This window comes from Gracilinanus agilis, chromosome 4 (genome assembly GCF_016433145.1).
Source record: "Gracilinanus agilis isolate LMUSP501 chromosome 4, AgileGrace, whole genome shotgun sequence".
NCBI classification, from domain to species: domain Eukaryota; kingdom Metazoa; phylum Chordata; class Mammalia; order Didelphimorphia; family Didelphidae; genus Gracilinanus; species Gracilinanus agilis.
Genome location: NC_058133.1, coordinates 424,953,795 through 424,962,328, shown reverse-complemented (window position 1 = coordinate 424,962,328; position 8,534 = coordinate 424,953,795). Strand labels below are relative to the sequence as shown.

Here is an 8,534-nt window from a genome sequence, read left to right as displayed (position 1 = left end):
CACTCTTATAACATATTTGATCAAATCATGTAAAACTCTCTGAAAAATGATTAGTTGTCACCAAATGGTAATAATTCTTCCTTCAGTTGTTAGCATTCAATTTCCCTTGTCATTAATAAGACTGAACAATGGCAAAGGGTTACTGAAAGCACCATTTGGCCTAAAGGAATCAGTCATTTAGCTCTCTCAAACCCTCAAATTATTCCATGTATATATTTTCCCTTTGGATTCAAAAGCAACACAAACATATATGATGCTTAGTAATTCCTCAATTATTCAAATTTTAAATCATCTATTCTGAATATTATATCAATTGAATTCAAAAGAAATAAACAATAAGCTACCTGAGAGACTCAGGGTTCTCATGTAGCAAGCGGGAAACCAGTTCATTGATATTTACTAAACACCTATTTCATGCTTGCTATTGTGCTTAGACATAATAAGGAATACAAAAGACTTAATAGGCATGGTATTTTCCTTGGGGTGGGAGTAGAGGCACTAGAATGTGAAGTGGTAATACTAGAACCTTAACCAACCAAAATTTCATCTGAGGCTAAGGGGCCCAGACACACCCAGCAGGAGGTACATATGTGCCAGGAATAGGTGCCTTGTCTTCTAAAGAAATACAAAGAAGTACAAGTACCCTGGACCCTGCAGAAGATCCTGATTCCAAGCTTGGGAATGACAAGCAGTGGTGAGGAAATTTAAAAACCTGCCTCCCCTCATGTCTGCACCCTGAGGCAAAGCCCCATTCATTCTGTAATAATCATGGCTCTAGGAGAGACCTAGGTTGAGTTCTTTGGCTTGACATCATTCTATATTTTGTGCCACCAATTATCTAACCCTTCTGGCTTTCTCCAAATGAAACACGAGAACAGTTATGTTACAAAGAAAAAAAATTAACAATTGATGATGAGTCAAAATATTCTTATTTGTAGATGACATCATGGTAATTACAATGAACAATAGAACACTGTAAGTCTTCCTCTGCTGAAATTCAGAGTTACATGAAAGAGATCAGTCTAATCATTTAACCTGGAAAAAAGAAAATAGATGAAGAAGACATGTTATCCTGTTTATGATACAACTAAATAGGCATACAATTAAATTAGTCTCTCCCTCTCTCCATCTCTCTTATATAATATTTAAGCACATATTATATTGATATACAATTACATATATATGTATATACGGCACTTTAGTTGAAGACTGCCTTCTCAAGGTTATATTTTGTTCTGTTGAGACAATGTTTCCCTGAAATGAATAAATAATAAATATATTTAATATTCTCAGCACCTTCCAGTAAGTTATACAAGTAGAAAGACACTATCGATTATGGAAAATAACCTATGAAAGTCTGCCTATTCCCTTCTCATATTTTTGTAGAGGGGAACTCAAAATCCTTTTTGGGTTTTGTTGGCCAAATGTACCTAAGATAGAGATGAGAATTAGACCTGTGTTTTAGTAATATATATAGTGGTATGAGGAACTCCTAGGTGAGGAAACTCGGGTCAGCACTTATTCTTAAGCTTAAAAATCTTAGGGAGTTGCCTAAAACACCAAGTGATTAAATGAATTAATTACCCAGTGTGCATTAAAGGCAAGATTTGAATCCAGGCCTGCCTAGCTTTGAGGCTAGCTCTATCCGTTATGCTAGATGATAGCATATGATAGACCAGGAATAGGGCAAGGTAGGTAAAAGAGACAATGATCTTGCTTCTTCACTTCGTTTTGTCACATAGTAATGTCCTAGAAAATGTTTAACAACTGGTTCTCTGAAAAAACTGTGCTGAGGACACAATTTGAATTTAATTTGCATTATTAACATGTACTCCATCATTTTCTAAAGTCTTGCTAATCAACAAAATAATAAATCAAGCCCTAATTAGTGGCATTTGCCAATTTTCAAAGTATAAATGCTCACAATGAAAATTTAACAATTGGCTTCTTTTGAGCTAACTCCAGCACATTCCTGTTTTCTCTGCCCTTCTCTCTCCCACTTATCTACAAAGAAAAACCAAGAGATTTGGAAAACCAAAGGGCTCAGAACCACAGGACCTTTGGCAGGTATTGAGTATGTAGTCCTTACATTAATGAAGACCAGGAGTAGTCTTGTCTTTGAAAGAGATTAAAATTAGGAAATATTTGGAAACTTTGAATGAGGTTGTCCATAGAAATACACCCACCTACCTAAACCTAATAACTGTGAAGTTCAGTTAAAAAAGACAGATGTGAGTCTGAAGAGATTAGCTACTTAGCTAGGAATATCTCTGCTCTTTTTTCTTTCTTTTCTATTTTTTTTTTAAAGAACTTGGGACCAGAGGCCTAGAGCCAAGAATTTCCTTTTGGAAATGAGACCCAGGAAGACCTGTTGGAGTCAGAAGCATGCAATTTTTAAAAATTGTTTATTTGGGTTTATATCTTGGGGGTTTGGTTTTTATAAGATTACTCACAAAAATGAACAATACAGAAATATATATTGCATGATAATATAAGTATAGCCAGCACTAGGAGGGGAAATGAAGGGAGGGAGGGAGGGAGATAAGTTCGATCATATAACAGGAAAACTTAGGTGGAAATTTGTTATTAAATGTAATTGGTGTATATATATGTATGCATGTGTATATAAAAATTTTTGAAATAATAAAAAAAATTTTAAAGGAAACTAGAGGCCACATAGTCAAGATTCTCAAGGAAGCAAGACAAGTTATTCCATAAATAAAAAAAGCCAAGAAAGTGTTCTCTCACCCTACCCCACCCAGAAGGAAAAGTTTTTCTGGTCCATGGCTAGGTTGGCTCCATTTCTGTAAAAGCTACAAGAAAACTTTTGGCTTTGAACTAAAAGAGCATGGCCAGTTGGCCAGAGTCAACTTTACTCATAAGAAGAAGTAGACTGATAGCCAATAATTTCAGATGAAGTCAGAAGCTAGAAAAAGGTCCATAGCCACATGCCCAATGCTGCTGTTCCTGACAGCAATGGAAGTATGAAATGCTACTCTATATGTGTGACTTGGTAACATATATTCCCTATATGTCTGCCTTTCCATATGTTATCCCTGCATGTATTCACTACTTCCTACTGTATGTATATGTGGAAGAGGGTATGCCAAGTTTATATTAAATTTTATTGATTCTTTTCCTCCTATCCAACCCCCCCCCCCCAAACTCTTATCTTCCCTAAGAATAGATGCTCAGTATTGGTTCGAAGGCAGAAGAATTGTAAGGGTTAAACAATTGGAGTTAAATGATTTGCCCAGGGTCAGATTTGAACCCAGTACCTTTCATCTCCAGGCCTGGCCTTCTATCTACTAAGCCTCCTCTCTGCCTCATTTTCCTTCTCTCTTATGTTATTAAATGCCTTTGCTTTAAACTAATAGTGTCCTCTGGCTAAACCTCAACAGAGGCCCATGAGCTATGTTTTCAGTGGCTGCAGAACATGGGGTAGCATTCTTTGGAGATTCATCCTCATGAATTGTCCTTTCCTCTGTCTCTCCATTGCTGCCTCAGCCACCACCCTCACCTGAATTTCTGTTGGTTCAAGATTTGCTCATTACTGCTCTGGGTAGGCTGATGCAAACTTTTTGGAGAGCAATGAGTAATATTCAAAATGGACTATGTCTTTTGACTCATGTGATTCTATTACTAGGACTATATCCTAAAATATCATATCCTAAAACAGAGGGAAGGGGGAGGAAAGGACCCATTTATTTCAAAATATATGTAATTTTTTATTTGTAACAGCAAAAAAAAAAAAATGGAAGCAGTCTATATATCCAGTGACTGTGGAGGAATTACGATATAAAAAGGAATGTATATAAATATGCAAAGTTTGATATCAAAATATGCAAAGCAAGAGAGACAAAACCAGAAGAGCATACATATAACCAACAATGAAATAAGAAGGAAAACAAAAGCTTAAGCTGATAGAACTCTGGGCAGCAGGGTCTGGGCTGGTGGGGCACAGCTAGGTGGTACATGGGATAAAGAGCCCCGTCTGGAGACAGGAGATTCTGAGTTCAAATCTGTTATGAGACACTTTCTGGCTGAGTGACCCTGGGCAAGTCACTTAATCCCAATTGACTAGCCCTTGCCTCTCTTCTGCCTTGGAAACAGTAATTAGTATAGATTCTAAGACAGAAGGTAGGGGTTAAATTTAAAAAAAAATTCTTTTAAAGAACTATAGGGGCATCTAGAAGGGATCATGGGGTGGGGGATAGGGTTTTGGGGTTTGTTCATTTTCTTGATTCCATTTTTTTAAGCTGTATAGTTAAATCATATGTATGTATGTATGTTTTTAGTCTTTATATTATAATTGTATTTGATTGCTGTTTTTGTATTGGCAATTACTAGCTGTATAGTTAAGACATTATATTTTTAAAAGTCAGCATTTGGGGGTCTTTCCTGGTCCCACTGCTAGTGCCTTCCCTCTGAGATGACGTATGCACATATACACACAAACATATCTTGTGTTTACTTTATTTGCATGTTTCCTCTCCTATTAGAAGTGTTCTTTTTTTTTTTTTTAAACCCTTACCTTCTGTCTTAGAATCAATACTGTGTTCCAAAGCAGAAGAGTGGTAAGGGCTAAGCAATAGGGGTTAAGTGACTTGTCCAGGGTCACACAACTAGGAAGTGTCTGAGGCCAGATTTGACCCTAGGGTCTCCCATCTCTAGACCTGGTTCTCAATCCACTGAGCCACCCTGGCCCCTCTATTAAAAGTGTTCTTGAGGGCATGGTTCATGTTTTTGTCTTTCAGTTTCGACTATGAATGTTCAATGAATTATCACATTGCTGGAGCAATTGAACCATCATATGTATGTATATACACACATACATATGTGTATAAATTCATATAAAATATATATAAATATATTTAAAATGTATAAATAAAAATATAAATATATATAAAAATATACCCATATATATCCATATTGCCACTATCATTACAAGCAAATCAAAATGATTTTTTAAAAAGTTCTAGCTAAGTGGAAGCATTACTAGTGGAAATGAACCATATCCATATTAATATTATCAGTCTAAACAATTCAAGAAGATATATAAAAAAAGTTATAGCTCAGGGAAAATACAACTCACTAGCTGGCAGAGTTGGTTTTACTGTGCACCCAAAAGTAGCACATGCCCTTCATATTAAAATGCCCTTTATGCCCTCTGTGCAATTGAAACTGCTTCCCATTAATTATCCAAAGGGCAAAATGCCCAGTAGAGAAGACTCCTCACATAGCATGTCTCAGCATAAATTGATACTCTGCACCATCAGCTAAATGGCTCTGAATTCTTACAGGGTTCACAGGATAGGACTCCACTTTCTTCGGTATCAGGCAGAGCCCACTGAGTATATACTCCAACAAGCTTGACCCATACAAGCTAATTGTAAACATATACGCAAAACAGGACCGCTAATGTGGACTGGATCTATAATTTTAGCTGCTCTAAAGCAGCTGGCTTTGACGTGAATTTTATTACCATCTTAGTATTAGAAAATCAATGTGATTCAAAATGATCATGCTTTTTATTCATCATGCATCTTTTAGCTCTGGATTTCAAAACATGTAAAACTCAACTGAGAATATTGTTTCCATCTTCTAGATCTAGGCAGTAACAAATGGAAAGCAGAAAAGTAATTTTGCAAAAGGTCACACAGTATAGCATAGTGCGTTGTTGTCTGCAATCTGATTCATAGTTTTCCCCACTGAAATTAGAACCCTTTCTATAAACATTCCATTTTGAAGTCTAACATCCACATAACAACTGAGCAGTTATGCTATACTATTCTTTAATTATTCCTCTCAAGGTAGATGATTTCGAAAGCATTCCTTTGTAGAAAAACTCGGGGACTTGTGAGTCATGGTATACTGAGAAACGTAGGAACGTGTAATTCTTAAGCCAAGTGGGCAGAAATAAGACGGGGACCAGCGTGGCTAGAAAGGCAGCCTTGAAATCAAGAAGACTGAGGTTTAATTCTTTCTTCTGACACGTATGAGCTATGGGATTCTGGGCAAGTCATTTGACCTCCCAATGTCCTAAGGCAATTCTCTCAGTCTATAAATTGCTGATCTGAATTGAAATCAGGACTGTCCTAAACCAATGAAATTATAGGTCCAAACAAACAAAAAAGGGCAACTAAAAATCACATACGCATCATTTTATTACTACATACTCAGGAATTTGGCAAGAGAGTATAAAATTATCCTGTCACTGAACCACAGAAGAGAGGCAAAATTGGCAAATAAGGGTTGAAATCCAAGAAAGGATTACTTAAGACCAGGTGAGAGGACAACATAAGGATAAGAATATTATTTTTTTAAAAAAATCTTTACCTTCTTTCTTAGAATTGATACTAAATATTAGGTAAGGGCTAGGCAATTGGGATTAAATGACTTGTCCAGGGTCACACTGTTAGGGAGAGGATATACTTTATAATGGATGTAGAAAATATTCTTTTGTTGCATCTCTATAAGAATTTGGTTAATTCAAGCAGTGAGTCATAATGCTAATTGGATACTAAGATTTCTGATTTATGTAGCAGTGAAGCAGGAGTGTGATAAGAACTGGAACTTCCCAAAAAGAGCCAATTGTTAAATTTTCAATGAGCATTTACAGCTCAAAAATCAACAAGTGCTTCAAATTTGGGCTTGATTTATTGTGTTGTTGACTGTCTAGACTTAAAAAAATGTTAATGATGCAGATTAAACTTAAAAGTGTGTCAAGTATACTTTTTTTTTTTTTGGAAAGCTGGTTGTTAAACATTTATCAGCACACTATGCTATCTTTTAACTAGTGGATTTTCAGCCTACAGTGGGGTTCTGTGCTTCTTCTTCACCTTTATCTCTTCATTTCCCTGGCTTCCTTGAGGTTTTAGCTCAAATCTAACCTTCTGCTAGAGGTCTTTCTTGGTCCCTCCCACAGCTGGTGCCTTCCCTCTGAGATTTCCTCTTCCCTCTTTATATCCACACATACATATATGTATATATACATATGCATGTCTTGAACATACTTAGTTATTTGCATGTTGTCTCTCCTATTAGAGGTGAGTATCATAAGAACAGACCTTGCTTTTGCCTTCTATTTATTTCCTAATATTTAACTCAGTGCCTTGATGCATATTAAACTTTTATTTATATTATTTTTTTATTATTTATATGATCTGTTCTTTATTTTTATGTTATTTTGGATTTATACTATTTTATAGCATCAAGATTTATTAATTGCCCAGAGACTGAACTTAAGAGTCTCAGATCTGAAAGGCATTGCATCTTAGCACTGGAATTGTAAAATTTTGCAAGACTGTGATTTCTTTCAACTCTGACTCTTAAGAATTGGAACTGCAGCTGTGAGGATGCCTGCAGCTGTTACTTTCCTGCAAAGAGGAGGGAAGGCATCTTGTCAGCAATGGCAGAATTTAGACACAGAGAGGCGGAAGAGTTTTGGTTCAGCATTCATTTTATTTTTCTCTCCCTTCCAGCAATTTGCTTCAATCTTCCTTTATCCAGTCTTTCTGGTGACAGTTTATACCTAGCTTCCTATGAAGCACGCCTCATATGCTCTTTTTTTTTTTCACCTAGACTTTATGGCATATATATTGGGTTAATATCACCAGCTATTATATGTCACAGTCTTATGGGGGATGAAGTTTCCAGAGAACACTATCCATATATCAGTTCATCTATATACAAATTCATGCATGCAAAATAGCATTCTACTTATACTGATTGGTACCTGGCAATATTCCATGTAACCCAGACTGATCTGGGAGCCCGTGTCTCCCACCTTGTCATAGGCCTCCACCTTCCTCAAATTGTGAGTGCCTAGACAAGTCTAAGTTAATATATAATCATTTATAGGACATATCTGGTTCATAACAATAAAGTTATTTGCTATTCTGAAAAAAAATAAAATAAAATGGGGAACATCCAGTTCATTGCATTTAGTCAGGCAAAACCAACATTTTTTCCATTTCTAGGAGAGATCCCAATGTAATCTGGTGACATTTTGTCAGCTTTCTAATATAACCTTTTCATCACTTCTTGGCCTTTTGGCTAAGATCAAGTGTAGTATCTACTATAACTTTTTCATGCCCTAACTTCCAGTTAAGACTCAGGAATTTTAAAAAGCACTCACTCCTTCATTTAAGGGACTATGACTCTGTGCAAGGTGCTTTACTTGTAGGATCATAGAATTTAGAGATTAAAAGGACTTTGAGGATCATTTAATTTAATCTCATTTTACTGATGGAGGAAGCCTTTTTCTGGACCCTGGTTGCCTCTTCTATAAAATGAAGGTGTTCTTTTTGGTCTCTAAGGTCTTTTCTACTCAAAAATTCTAAATTGACAATAGCCTAAATCTTTCTGCTAAGGTTTCATTATTTTTTTAATTAAATTTTTATTGCTAATGTCTCATTTTTTATATCACTAAGATTTCTCCTCATATCCCTTTTCTTCCTCTAGAGTAGCATCTCATATAGCAAATAATATTTTTAAAATAATATTTTATTTTTCCCTTAATTGCATGGAAA

At 35.8% G+C, this 8,534-nt stretch overlaps 1 pseudogene; it reads left to right on the top strand.

Annotated features, from left to right (window-relative positions):
- The first annotated feature begins 8,038 nt into the window (after window positions 1–8,038).
- On the top strand, window positions 8,039–8,248 carry LOC123248283 (annotated as a pseudogene).
- The last annotated feature ends 286 nt before the right edge of the window (window positions 8,249–8,534 follow it).